This window comes from Mus caroli, chromosome 4 (assembly GCF_900094665.2).
Source record: "Mus caroli chromosome 4, CAROLI_EIJ_v1.1, whole genome shotgun sequence".
NCBI classification, from domain to species: Eukaryota; Metazoa; Chordata; class Mammalia; order Rodentia; family Muridae; genus Mus; species Mus caroli.
The window spans coordinates 89,532,502-89,546,437 of NC_034573.1; positions in this window are offsets into that span (position 1 = coordinate 89,532,502).

Consider the following 13,936-nt stretch of genomic DNA (forward strand, 5'->3'; position numbering starts at 1 on the left):
GAGAGAGAGAGAAAGGAAGGAAGGAAGGAAGGAAGGAAGGAAGGAAGGAAGGAAGGAAGGAAGGAAGGAAGGAAGGAAGGAAGGAAAAGGAAGATACCTGTGAGATACTGGAAAGCCAATGTTTGATCAGTATCCATAGCTAAAAGCAAGTAACAAAGCTAATTCTGTCTGCTTGCCATTTGTACTACAGCTGTGATCAATCTAACTTATGAATATTCCCCTTGTGTTTTATGCCATTGATCCAAAATCCTCTCATTTTTCTTTGCCTCTTTACCATGACTTAACCCCTGTGCTGGACTGCACAGCAAAAGGAGATGTCCAGGGCAAGGAAGGTTAGAGCCTCCATCCAGAAATCTTGGAGCTGTTTTTCCAGCCCCAAAGGATTTGGAGTAGAGGATCTCCCAGACAAGCTATTTGGGAATCATAGTCACAGGTGCAGACAAAAACCTTCTTGTCGGTAAATTAAGAAAATAACAACTCCATCCAAAGAAACAAATTTTATACAGGAAATAATGAAACAACAGAGAAAAAATGCCAACAGTGAAAAGTTATGAAAATGGCATCTAGTAAATGAAGCAAATAGATCATTAATTAAAATCATTATGTATGAAATCATCAGCATGCCAGCCCCTCTGAAGACCACACAGTCTGAAGGACTCCCAGATCTTAAACCTTCTTTTCAGCACCTCATGCATGGTACCTTCTCCAAAATTGCCCATATAATCGGTCATAAAACAAGCCTCAACAGGCACAAGAAGATTGAAATAATCCCATGCATCCTCTCAGATCACCATGGACTAAGGCTAGATGTCAATAACAAGAAAAAGAACAAAAAACCCACATAACCATGGAAACTGAACAACTGTCAATGATAACTTGGTCAGAGAAGAAATAAAGAAATTAAAACATTCCGGGAACTCAATAAAAATGATGACACAGCATACCCAAACTTTTGGGACACAACGAAAGCAGTGCTAAGAGGAAAATTTATAGCACTAAATGCCCCTGTAAAGTAATTGGAGAGATAGTGACACTAAATCCTTGGTGTTGTTCCTGTCAATAAAAAAAGTGCAATACAGAGCAGGAGAAAACCCCAAAATGTTGACTTCCTGAAAAACATCTGATTACACTCTTCAAAATGGTCATTTGCCAAAGCAAGTAAAATTCTGTCATAGTAGAGAGGAGATAAACAAACATTAAGCCTATATATAGTTGGCTATTATGGAATAGTGGAAGGAAAATCTGAAAAATATTAATGAGATGTAAAAAGATACATGGAGTGAAATTAGCAGCACCAAGTCCATGGGGTTCATCATGTGTGGCAAATACAGCATGCTCATGTCAAGTACTGACCGTAGGATGCAGTGTACATGGAGACTGTATGATGTCTATGCAATTTCTGTACCTATTCAACAAATAGAACCAAAAGTTTCAGAAAGAAGAAAATGATAAATTGCAAAGTAGAACTAAATGAAATAAAGACTAAAATGTAATAGAAAGAGCAACACATGGAGATGTGTCTGCTGCTGATCTCTTCTGGGTTTTATTTTGATGGAATATCCTTTTCCATCACTTTACTTTAAGTCCTTAAAATGACAAAGTTGGCAAATTATTAGCTGGATTCTTTACATATAAAAGAAGGAAAATCCAAATACACAAAACAGTTTATGGACAGGGAAAGGATGACATTACAATCATCAACAGAAATACAGAAGATTATTGCAAATTATTTTTAACATCAACCAGCCAATAAAATTTAAAATCTAGAAAGAAACAGAAAAATTTCTAGATACATACTACCTAAATCAAACCATAAAGGAACTGATGACTTTAGGGAAGCAACAGTGAGTGAAGATATCAAGTTGTTAATAACACATTGAGGAGGGAGAGGCACAGCAATTCCTGGCTTCACTGTAGGGCTCTACTACATATTTAAAGAAGACTTAAAAATATTTTTAATGAAAAAGGAAAGAATTCATTTCAAATCATCTATCTACTTAGCATTAATCTGTTATACATAAAACCAATGATACAACAACAAATCTATAGCCCAGTATCTTAAATGAACATAGATATAAAAAGTCTTCAACAAAAAATAGCAAATAAATTCAACAACACATTAATAATGATAACCCTGAAACAATAGAATATATTTAAGCATACAAATATGGTTTTCTATATATACATAGATCAATAAATATGATAGACCACATCATTAGAATGAAGAAAAAAATTGATCATCTCAGTATATTAGCAGAATTAGAAAAAGAAATATAAGAAACACAAGTTGCTTCCTTCAATTCTTAGTAGTCACCCTAGGTAGCACACAATTAAAGTAAAACCTGCAATCTCTACAACAAAAACCAGATGATATTATTTACAGCAATAGAGCCTTGCTGTCAGTTTGTAGAGAGCAACTTATTGTCTTGGCAACAGCCTGGATTCCCATTAGGACCCTTTGACCAACAATGCAATCAGATGTAACCCAGTACCAGTACTGAAAGCTTTCTTTGGTGAGAAGAAACAGCCAGTTGGGGTTTTGTCTCCCACTTATTTGGCAGTTCCACTTAAGACAATTATAAGCAGTATTCACAGAACCACAACGGGTATGTGTAAAGTAAGAGACTAAATGGTGCTGGTAGATCTTGTCAAAAGGGAGAAATAGAATCAATAGTTATGGGTGGATGAGAAGGGGCTAAAATAGAAGGATCAATCGAAAAGAGGGGCATGAGGGAGAGAATATGGGAGAGACAACTAAAATAATCATTTGAATATGAAAACTCAATACAGTAGTTAACACATAAATAGTAGTTAAACATATAAATACATATATGCATATATGTGTATCAAGGTGATCTAAATGAAATTGCCAAATAATGGAGGAATATAAGATTTTAATCCTTTCATTTTGAGTGAATCTATTTACTAGTAAAATAGCAAAATGAGTTTCTGACAGATAGTCTATTATTGGCTTTTTTCTGATGTTCAACAATTTTATACCTTTTACTTTGAGTATTTAATTGATTGATATTCAAGGTCATTTTCTTTATAAATAATGACATATTTCAGGAAATTTTCCAACTTTTTTGATGTATCCTCTGTTGTGTTATTTTTTACTTTTTGTTTATTTTTCTGTTTGATTGTTTGTTTCACAAGACAGGGTTTCTCTGTGCTTCAGAGTCCTTCATGTCTTGGACTTGCTTTGCAGAGCAGGCTGGCCTTGAACTCACAAGAGATCTACCTGCCTCTGGCTCCCAGGTGCTACAATTAAATGTGTACACCAACATGCCCAGTTGTTTTATTATTTCTTGTTGTTTGTCCTTGTAAATTACAAGTTTTCCATATTGGTTATCTTTTACTCTATTTTTTTCATTTTAAATGGTGATTTTTTTAAACATTTGTGTGTTTTCATGGCATTAGTTATTTTCCTGTCATTTATGCATTTATCAGAAGGCCAGACTAGTGGAGGTAAATTTCCACTTCATTGCAAACTCTCAAAGGAAATGAAATCAGCATTCCAAACAAATATCTACAGTCACATGTTCTTTAATTTCATTATTATAGGAATATTCACCAATAGCCAAGGTATGGGATTAAAAGATGTACCTATTATTGGATGAAATAGTACACAAAATATATTTATAGAGGTTAAATATTTAGCCATAAAAATAATGAATCCCAAATCTTCACAGTATAATGAATGTAACTTAAGGACATTATAGTAATTGTGTATTCTAAATTATACTTAGAAACTAAGATAGTTGATGTCATAGAAGAAAAGAGCAAACTGATGATCGCTGAAAGCTAGTAAAGGTAGAATAGGGAATGGAGAGAGAGAAGTTTGCAGCTAATGGTCACAGTAATAAACTTGAGTATGAGATAAAAGTTCTATAAGTTTATAGAATAAGACCTCTAAATCTTATCTAATAAGGTAAGTAATTTACCACAAATTTTTATGATTTTAAGAACTACAAAAGAATAGGTGTTTCTCAATGAAAGTGCTAATTGATTCATTTTATAATTACATGTTTTATAAATGTATAAAATCATCATAATATGTCCTACGAATCTATCTATCTATATTTATATCTATATATCTATATCTATATATATATATATTTGCTTGTTGACAAAGTTGAAGTTAAAAAGTATGTACCATGTTAAAATAGGAATATTCCACTAGCACTAAATAAGCTATAATAAAATATTATTAATAATTTTACCATACTAATTGACAAAAATTATTAATTACAAACTAATTGAGAAAAATTGGATATGGATGCTGTCCAGTTGTAGCATCATTGCTTGTCCTAACAAAAATTTAAAAATAACCTATGCATCTTTATTAATATTACGAATGGCTATTAACTGGCCTTGCTTATACAGAGTGGAATATTTATGCAGTTATTTGAAATAAGCCAATATTTATGCATATATATACATATATATGAAAAGAAATATGCCAAAATATTGATGATCAGTAACAAAAGCAAATAAAGACATTCAATAATTTATATATCTATCCATTCAAATGCACAAATAACACATATTCAAAGTAGTACTCTTCCAGGTTAGTCCATTTTCTACGTCAGGAACTAATAACTTTTTACTCTATACATATTAATTTGTTTAACTCATCAAGTAGTCACATGCAGCCAAATGAACCACTGAACTTATGCTCCAAAATCTACATTTTCTGCTTCCCTTGAATAGAATGCTTAGAACACATCAACTATATCAGAATGGAATAATAGAAGAGAGATAGGAGATACTGAAGGTTTGAGAGAAAATGAGGGATAACCCACTAAAATAACAAAGCATAACACCAACCAAGTTTGATGAAGATTGGATACCCCACTAGGGATAATAGTTACTTTAATGCTATATATCTGATGTTCATTTTTTTCTTTTTAAACATGGCAATGTTGCAAAAGATATCTGATTACCTTTTAATCTTAATACTTATATATTTTCAAAACATGGCTTTTATTTTAGTAATCAGAGATTTTGTTGGCTTGAGATTTATTTCAGAGATCAATGAGCCTCTTCTTGACTCACTTGAAGAACATTGCCAGACCATTTTCTCTGGAGACACACTTACTATTCACCCAGACAACGGTCTCAAAGCACACAATCCTGAATTGCACTTGAATTTACTGACTGGAAGTTCCCCAAGCCTGAAGGTCAGTTTACCATCTAACAGTCACTCTGCACCTACTGAGCATCTCCATTCCCAAAGCCTCACTTCTCTTATGTTCTGTTCTCTCACTGGTGACATTTATATGTCTCATACCTGGATTTGTATTTCTCTATCCATGTCCAACTCCAAAATGTGCTTAGACGTTGCTATAGACCATGTACTATACCTGGTACTGAGTACACAGGACTAAATAAAATACTAATTCTGAAAACAAACTTCTACAGTTTAATAACTAATAGTTTTAGGATGATGAGAATATATAAATGACTACAATAGATACATGTACCTGTACAGAGCTTCTCAAAGGAAGATATCAACATAGCTACAGGTCATTTATTATTTGATAGTTGACAGCTATGAAATGTGCTTGTACAGTTGGGCAACTGAGCATTGAGGGGGACACTTCTTTTCTCAGAGTATTAAAACAGAGAATTTGGTGTTCCACCTGAAATCATATTCCTCAATTTCTCTTGCCTGTGGAAAAATACTTGAGTGTTTGTTAGAATGGCATGAGTCACTGCAATCCAGACTCCAAAGTGTTTATTTTAAAACAGTAAAAGTTCAAATCCATTCTCCTGCATTGAAGACAGACAAGGAGACCAGACTGGGAAACACTGAGCATAGTTACCCAGGGAACCAGCCTCCTTTGTATTGATATTCTGATCTTTACTGGGGCCATCTCACTGTAAAGGAAATGAAAAGGTGGAAACACATGCATTTTCAGCACCACGGCAAGGCTTGATGCATACAAATTACTTCCATCCATTATCTTTTCATTAGTGGTAGCAGGTGACACGGTTCTAGATCCAAGCACGACGGTTTTCCATAGTACCTGATGGGGGAAGATATGGTCTAATGGCACAGCTCTTTAATGAGATTGTACAACCATTTCAAACAAAAAAAAATGTCATAAATGTGGGAAACACCATTTATGATTCACAGTGACTAAGCAAGCATGTGTGCACCATTTTTCCCTTTTTAAGTAGGAGGCCATCTAAAAACACTGAGCAAAAAGAACACACACTTGTTGCTGATCATCACGTTGAGAAGTCTGTATCAATCAGAAAGTGTACTGCCAATCAAGAATGCATTTAGCTGGACTAAATTATAACCAACAGCTAAAATATTCCCACATTTGCTAATTAGTCTATGGGATTTCTTTATTTCAACTGTAATTTTCCTAATGGGAGTTAGTTTTTGTCTACTTGACACAAGCTAAAGTCACCTGGGAAAAACCTGCAATTGTCTGTGAGGCATTGTCTTGATTGCTAATTGGTACAGGAGGACCCAGGCCACTGTGGGTTGTTTCATGCCTAGACAGCTGAGCCTGAGCCGAGATAGGGAGATGAATGAGCCAGGGAAACAAACCAGCAAGCAGTTTCCCTCCAGTATCCTTGCTAACAAACCAGCAAGCAGTGTTCCACCAGTATCCTTGCTAACAAACCAGCAAGCAGTGTTCCACCAGTATCCTTGCTTCAGTTTCAGGATCCTAGCTCCTGCCTTGCATTCCTACTTTTGTTTTCCTCAATGACAAACTGAAACTTGTAAGTCAAATAAACTCTTTTCTCCCCAAAGCTGCTTTTCATCAGTGTTTTATCACAGCAGTTCTAAAAAGGCCAATTGGAAGAGTGCCTAATACATTGTGACTTTTGTAACTAAAATCAGTAAAAGAATGGAACAACATTATGAGCTAACCAGTACCCCGGAGCTCTTGACTCTAGCTGCATATGTATCTTAGCCTAGTCGGCCATCACTGGAAAGAGAGGCCCATTGGACACGCAAACTTTATATGCCCCAGTACAGGGGAATGCCAGGGCCAAAAAAAAAAAAAAAGGAATGGGTGGGTAGGGAAGTGGGGGAGTGGAGTATGGGGGACTTTTAGGATAGCATTGGAAATGTAATTGAGGAAAATACGTAATAAAAAAAATGTAAAAGAATCAGTACTTTATATGGTAGATCTAGGAGTGAGTTCATCTTTTAACTATCTCTTAAAAATCACCCTGGGAAATTTCCTGGGTTGTCTAGAAGAGAATAACTCTCCTGGCAAGGTTGCTTAGGGAGCAGCTCTGTGACTCTTTTGCCTAGAAATAGAGACAATCTGAAATGAGCAAAGCAGAGAAGCCCCAAGACAGAAGGCTGGGTCCAGCTGGGAGCTGCTGGACTCAGCCACAGCAAGTCATGTATTGTCACCGGAGCTATATGTAAGCCAAATCAACTACTGTTCATCCAATTTATAGAATTCTTTCCCAGAGACTATGGAAATCTTTTTTTTTTTTTAAGATTTATTTATTTATATGTAAGTACACTGTTGCTGTCTTCAGACACTCGAGAAGAGGGAGTCAGATCTCGTTACGGATGGTTGTGAGCCACCATGTGGTTGCTGGGATTTGAACTGCTGACCTTCGGAAAAGCAGTCGGGTGCTCTTACCCACTGAGCCATCTCACCAGCCAGACTATGGAAATCTTGATAAAAATAGTTTCTTTCAGCTACTAAAGTTTGGTAATATCAAACTAAGACTAATATCAATCTCTACAAACTGTGTTTTCTGAGGCATACAAATATTGGGTATTAATCATAAGCATTTAGACAAAAAGAGTATAAAACAATCCCACCTCATAGTTGATAAATCTAGACTCAGAGTTAGAATATCAACTCATTTTCTACAGATAAAATGATTGTTTTGCCAAAAATAACTAAGAAGGTCAAATGCAGCCCAGTATTGCTCCCTACGAAAAACCCTGTAAATATCTTCAATGCTACTTTTGGAAACTGTTCTCATCCTTAAGAATATTGCTCAAATGATGTTACCCTAAATACAGCTTTTAAAAAATTAAGAAACATACTATGAATACGTTTTTATCACAAGTCCTGCAGCATAGTATATGTGTAGTAAATATTTAAGTCTATTTGCAGATTATTAAAATCAAACAAGTAAAATTATTGTAGCTTTGTCTTTACAAGCTCATTTCCAGATTATTGCATTAAACAGCATATTTGAATATAAGTAGTCTTGCTTTATCATCCTTATCTGTATAAGCAAGGAGAAAAACCAGCAATGTTCCTTCATCCTTTTCCATCCCAGCAGTTAGTCTTGGTAAGTATGGGTGGAATGAGCAAAGTTACTACGTGTATACTTGTGTTAAGCACATGATTCAGCGTTATGCAAATATTAATTCCCGTAATCATTAAAAGTGTCCTCCTTGAGAATACTGTTCACTTTGATTCTCAGATGAGAAAACTAAGACCAAGAAACAATACATAGATTTCCCAGAATAACAACAACAAGGAAAACAAACAAAAAAAACCTTTATTTTAGGTTGTAGGTGGAGGAAACAAAAATCCTTGGGTTGCTGGTTATCTGAATTTGTGCCATTAACTTTTCATCTTTATGGGAAGTGATTAAAATATCTGTGAAAACTACATTTGTGGTAGATATGGATTAGTGAGCCACCTTCTCCTGTACAGGAATGTCACTCACTTGGCACCACCTGTGCCTGACTCAAAACCTATATACCCTTTGCCTGACCAGCCTCTTTGCAGCTAGGAAAAGCTGATATTATTTTTGTAGGTTTGGGCATGTATTTGTACACAGTGCAGAGCTAAAATAGAATATAATATTTGTTGGTTGGTTAGTTAGTATTTAAATGACTTCTCAAAAATCTCTCTTCTAAAGATTCAATCGTAAGAATTATCCTATAAGCATTTAAGAACATATGGCGCCGGATGGTGGTGGCACATGCCTTTAATCCCAGCACTTGGGAGGCAGAGGCAAGCGGATTTCTGAGTTCAAGGCCAGCCTGGTCTACAAAGTGAGTGCCAGGACAGCCAGGGCTACACAGAGAAACCCTGTCACAAAAAAAAAAAAAAAAAAAAAAACACAAACAAACAAACAAAACAAAACAAAAAAGAATATATGGCATATGCAGCTCCAATAAAAACAAATTAACCCCTCTTCTATTTGATAGTGCACAGGTCATGGAGAGTTACAACTCATTTAATGCATCTCTTCTGTGGTTGCAATCATAACAACTGTACCAAATGACTTCTTTTGTCTATGCTATAATATCATAATAGAAATCTAAATCGATAGCATATTTTCAAACCTAATTATATGCCTCGCTTCTAAACCAGTCCTGACGACATACAATAAGTGGTAGTGTGGAAATTAGAAGATGCTTAAAAAATAGCAGCTGCAAATTATACTGATAGTGACAGGAATAGAAGTCTGAACTCTGCTTCTGTCTATGAACAATGAGTCCTATTGTGACTGTGCCATCAAAAGCCAAGAGGAGGGGCCTTATCCAAACATGCCAGTATTTTCAGAAACAAGATTTTTTTTATAGAACAAGCCACAAGTTCTGTTAATTCAGAACACTATAAGGAGTAAAACCTCATCTAGGCACAAACCTTTCATTTCCCATCATAGACCTCCAACCTAGAAATGTGGTAAGATCAGCACATGATGTCTACATCACTCCTTCCCACACTTTGAAGGATGACTAATGTTTGTTATAGACTTCTGGAAGATGTCAAAAGACACACAAAAAAAATACAGTAATTCCAAATCTCACACCCAGACATGACAACTATTCTTATGTATTTCCATAACATTGACACCAATATTATATATTTGAAGCAATAACATGATTTCACTGGATGTATAATCAAATAGTTCAGAATTATGAATGTCCCATAAATCATAACATGAAAAGTTGTTACTTTTAGAAATGCTGAATTATTTTTCTATATTTGCCATGGCAAGGTACTAAAGATTGGGTGGCTTCAACACAGGAATCTATTTTCTCATTATCTTGGAGACTGTAAGTTTTAGACCAAAGAAAACAGAGGATTTGGTTTCCTCTGAGTCCCTTTCCTTTGATGTGTAGAAAGCTGTCTTCTCTAGGTGGGTCCCTCTTGGGCCAGGAATTTGAACAGAAGTGGTGGTCTTAACTGTGCTCACAGGTATGTCAGCACTCCTGGGAGACCAGCTTTCTCTCGACATGGCTTGGGTATGGAGTGCTATGGCATAGGATCAGTTCCAGGCACAGATGGAAACCAGAAGCATCCGGTCCCAGGTTCCTGTGTCCTGAAGGTTCTGGGATCTGAGCAGAAGTGGTGGTCTTACCTGTGCATGGAAGCTGAACAATACCCTACTCAATGATAATTCCCAAAAGAAACTTGAGAGAGCATACACTAGCAGCTTAACAGCACACCAGAAAGCTCTAGAACAGATAGAAGAAAATACACCCAAGAGGAGTAGACAGCAAGAAATAATCAAACTCAGGGCTGAAATCAGCCAATTAGAAACAAAAAGAACTACAACCAAATAGAAACAAACAAACAAAGAAGTATAATCAACAAAACCTGGAGCTGGTTCTTTGAGAAAATCAACTAGATAAACCCTTAGCCAGACTAATCAGAGGGCACAGAGACATTATCAAACGTAATAAAATCAGAAATGAAAAGGAAGACCAACAGAAATCATGGAAATTCAAAAAAAAAATCATCAGATTCTACTACAACAAAATTAGAGAATCTGGATGAAATGGACAATTTTCTAGATAGACACCAGGTGCCAAAGTTAAAACAGGATCAGATAAACCATCTAAACAGTCACATAACCTCTAAAGAAATAGAAGCAGTCATTAATAGTCTCCCAACAAAAAAAAGTCCAGGACCAGATGGGTTTAGTAAAGAATTTTATCAGACCTTCAAAGAGGATCTAATACCAATACTCTTCAAACCATTTCACAAAATAGAAACATAAGGACCACTATCCAACTTATTCTAGGAAGCCACCGTTATGCTGCATATTCTCCCTTGGAGTTGGAATGGTTTATGTCTAATCAGTAACTTGTCACAATTTCCTTTCATAGAGGACTTCATAAGAATTTTTCTACTATTTCTATCATGTTTAATGTTCCAAATAGTTTTTAAAAATTGGTTGAGTGCATATTACTTTTAGCTTCNNAAGANANCNTGTATATTTAAGAGGCATTTAACTATTATAAATTATTTTGATGACTTAAAAAATGTCAATACTGAGTTGTATATTTTAAAATATATTTTATTAGTTTAATAGAAATTTAAAAAGAAAGCCGTCTTCTCCCTCTACCTTCAAATCATCTTCCACCTGCATATATCTGTAGCTCAATATTCTCCTCTTTTGTAAAATAAAAAATATTATGTTTGTACTTTTCTGCATGTTTGGATGTATAGCCTGTGAATGGCCTTCAAAGGCCAGAGTGCGACCCTTAGAACTAGAGTTGCGGGCAGTTGTGAGCAAACATTAGAACAAAGCAGAAAGTCTCGAGTGCCTTTAATACCTAAGCATATCTCTAGGCTCACATTTTTTTTTAATATGGACGCCTTCTACATTGACTCAACACTTAGTATAATTACATTATTTCTAGCTCAGCAATTACTTAAATACTATGCTTCTGAATGGAATCATAGTCTGACTTTAGAATTCAAATTAGCCATCAGAATAAAATTCAAACTGCATCTACTCCTACGTGTAGGAACACAAACGTGTGTGTGTGTGTGTGTGTGTGTGTGTGTGTGTGTGTATTAACATAAATACATCATATATCTTCAGGCCAAAGTATTTAAACATTCAGTATGGGCAACTTTTAAACCTCTTGATCATAAAGTCTTTCATTTCTCGATATTAAAGTAATATTTATGATGATAAAAAATATCATTTAATAACTAATTAAATAATTTAGTACTTTGGGAAAATACACCAATATTCACTTTATATCACATACCAAAGTAAGTTCAAAACCAAACATAATAAATGGAAGGAGAAACATGGGAAGTAAAAAGAATGAAAAGGGGACATTAGAGGAGAAAAAAAGAAAAGTGCAGTTTTATCTGACTTATCTATGAATGGGGTAGTTATTTTACCTTTAATTCACTCATTCATTTAATAAACATTCCTTGACCAGCTATCATATGCTAAATTTTATGCTAAATACAGCGTGGCACTTTTTTTTTTTTTTTTTGTGCTTCTACACAACAGGAGCTCCTCAGATTGCTCTGATGTAAATCCAAATTCCCAACTGTAGTAGTGTGCTAGTCTATATTGTTCCCATCAGTGTGCACCAGCATCACAAGCTGCATGCAGTAAATAGGTCCCCACATACGTTGTCTTCAAAGCACTCTTGTACATCAGATCCTATTAGAAATGCACAAAGAGGCCGGCTGTTAAGGAGCCCTGAGGGAACCCTGTGTAAGAACCATCATTACACAAAGGGAAGACTGCTGCCTTGATTCCAGTGCTGTACCTGTGTCTTAGCTTGCAGGTTATGCCTGAGCGCTCATCTGTGCTCACATTGTCTGTCCTGATGCCTGGGACTGCAACCCCCTGGAGGTTGGTGCACCACATCTGTTCCTTTCATTGTGACCAGTGTGGTAATGAAACACTCATAAAGAGATTCAAGTAAGTGCTTTTAGAAGATAATGATGCAGAAAAGGAGCTCAGCAGGCAGGATCTGTGGGGCCATTGAGGAGATGCCCTGTGTGAGCCTCCTGTCTCTGATCAGTCAGATCCTATATCATCACACATGTGGTCTTGCACATGCAGAGAACAGGAGCCCATCTCTTTTGGACCCATTTCTGTTTCCAGCTAGAGAGGAGAGAAATTATTGGTTGGATAATAAAAGGTGGTAAGAGAGTTGGAGACTTCATGGGACACTCCAAGCACTTGAGCCTGGACAGTGTTTAGGTTTTCTCCATTTACTGTCTTAAGGAAAGTGAATTTTTTTTTCTGCATGTTTCCAAATAGGACCGAGTTTTCTCCAATAGGTACTAACTGTTTCAATAGCTCATAGCATCGCAGCATACTTTTAGAATCCAGCTATATTCCCAAAAATAGTGAAAATTACTATTATCTTAGGACATAAATACATTAGACAAAACTTGTTTTTCTAATAAATTTTATAAGAATATTGACAATAAACAAGTGATGTAATCCCCATGTCAATTATTACTGATTTCAAACAAAATATCTTGACCAATTGTCTTAATTGTCTTAATTTAATGTTCATAAATATTGACATTGCCTCAGAATTATACTAATATTATTGACTTACCCCAAAAGGAAAACTCATATTTAATAGAATTAAGTCAATTGAATTAGTTGACTAATTTCTATTTAGCAGCATCTTTTCATTTTTACTTCTAACTTACTAAAATTACTAAAATCATATATATTCCACTGTTTCCATTAAATACCATTCATTTATTAGTCTTGTTCTCCTTCATGTTAGCTAATAGTAACGTCCCCCTCTATCTCCATGGACATTTTTTGGAGGCCATTATTACCACAGAGTATGATTGCCTTGACTCTATTTTACATTTATAAATTTTATCAAAAATTACCCTACCCAATCAATATTTACCAATACATCTTAACATGTTGAACGTTAATTTTTGTATTTATCAGGCTAATTCTTCCAAAAATGATTGACTTCCATCATTTTTACATTGTTAATTGCATGGTTTTTCACCTCTTATTTAATCAAGTGAAAATTTACCCATTGTTTCATTATCGAGAATAATATCCTCTGTTGAAAACTTGTCACTTCCTTCAATTATAAACATTCTCTAAAGAGATCAGCTCCTGTTCAGGCCTGAACATGTGAAAAGGACCTACACTCATGCTCTCCCTAAAGTGAAAACTGAAATATGTACGTGTACGTGTGCGTGTGCGTGCGTGCGTGCGTGTGTGT